At 43.9% G+C, this 1780-nt stretch overlaps 1 protein-coding gene across 1 annotated transcript in view; it reads left to right on the top strand.

Annotated features, from left to right (window-relative positions):
- The window catches only part of ULK3 (unc-51 like kinase 3), a 13764-nt gene that overhangs the window by 3558 nt on the left and 8426 nt on the right, over positions 1-1780 (top strand). The window lies entirely within an intron of this gene.

Genomic DNA, 1780 nt, shown 5'->3' with positions numbered 1-1780 from the left:
TAAGGGGCCAGGATTAGAGTTTGGCCCATGAGGAGGATTTGAGGTCATTCTCGGGCATGGAGATGGTAGCTTTTCTCTGTGGTCAGTTCACTGGCCCAAGTGGGAGTCCCAACCTCAGAGAGCTCTGGCCAGGCAGTGTGGGTTGTGGAGGCTGGGGGAAGGCCTCTGGATCTGGAGCAGGAAACCCTGGGTTTGAACCTCAGCTTTGCCTCTCCCTGCCTGTGTGAATCTTAGAGGAGTCACTCTCCCTCAGGGGGCTCTAGTGTTCTCTACGGAGGGAGGGGCTTGGAACTGAAGGCCTCTGCGTCCTCTTCCAGCTCTCACTCTGCCATCCTAGGAATTCTTCCTCATTTCAGCCTTGACCCGGTGGAGAGTCTTTCTGCTGCTTCAGGGTGTCTGAGGCTCTGGGCCCCGCCCCACACTGAGGGCTGGGACTGTGTCCGCGTCTCTAGACTGCCCAAGGGGACTGGGCACCCATGCCTGTGCCTGGTCCATGATGTGGGGAAAACGAGAAGACAACACAGTCCCCACCCTTGGAGCTGACCCTTAACCCTGACTATTAGCTGACCTCTAACTCTGACCACAGACTACATTTTTTTTTTTTACTTTTTTTTAAAATTTAATTTTATTACATTTTAAATTCCAAACTGGCTCCCTGTCTCCCCACCCTGCAACTGGAGAAGGCCACCATTTGACATGGATATATGTGTGTGTGTGTGTACATATATATATACACATATATGTACATATATATGCACACATACATACATATATATACATACATATATATGTAAAATCATACTATGCATATTTCTGTTTATGAGTTCTCTCTCTGGAGGTGGTTAGCATCTTCTTTCATAGGACCTTTGTAGTTGATTTGAATATTTATAATATTCAGAGTAACTTAGTAATTCACAGTTATTCTTTGAATAATATTGATGTCACTTATACAACATTCTCTTGATTCTGCTCATATTCAGTCTTCATTATTTCATGCAAGTCTTTCCCTGTTTTTCTAAGGTCATCTTGCTCTTCATTTCTTACAGCACAGTAGTACTCCATCACATTCATGTACCACAACTCGTTCAGCCATTCCCCAACTGATGGACATCCCCTCAATTTCCAATTCTTTGCCACCACAGAGAGAGCTGCTATAGACATTTTAGAACGTAAAGGTTCTTTTCTTTTTTCTCTGATTACCTTGGGAAGGAGACCTAATAGTGGTATTGCTGGGTCAAAGGGCATACACAGTTTTATAACTCTTTGGGTGTGATTCCAGATTGCTCTCTAAAATGGCTGGATCAGTTCACAGCTCCGCCAACAGTGTGTTAGTGTCCCAATTTTTCCACATCCCCTCCAACATTTGTCATTTTCCTCTTCTGTCAGTTTAGCCAGTCTGATAGGTTTGAGATGATATCTCATATTTGTTTTAATTTGCGTTTCTCTAATCAATAATAATTTAGAGGTTTTTTATTCATATGACTATACATAGCTTTGATTTCTTTATACAAAAACTGCCTGTTTATATCCTTTTTTTTTTTTTTTTTTTTTTGGCAATTGGGGTTAAGTGACTTGCCCAGGGTCTCACAGCTAGTAAGTGTCAAGTGTTTGGTCTGAGGCTGGATTTGAACTCAGGTCCTTCTGACTTCAGGGCCGGTGTTCTATCCACTGCGCCACCTAGCTGCCGCCTGTTCATATCCTTTGACAGAGAATGACCCTAATCCTGGCCAAAGACTGACTCCTGATCCTGACCACAGACTGACCCCTGATCCTGGCCACA

The sequence above is a fragment of the Vombatus ursinus genome, unplaced genomic scaffold (assembly GCF_900497805.2).
Source record: "Vombatus ursinus unplaced genomic scaffold, bare-nosed wombat genome assembly UNPS02000749.1, whole genome shotgun sequence".
Taxonomy (NCBI): Eukaryota; Metazoa; Chordata; class Mammalia; order Diprotodontia; family Vombatidae; genus Vombatus; species Vombatus ursinus.
This window is presented reverse-complemented; position numbering and strand designations above follow the sequence as displayed.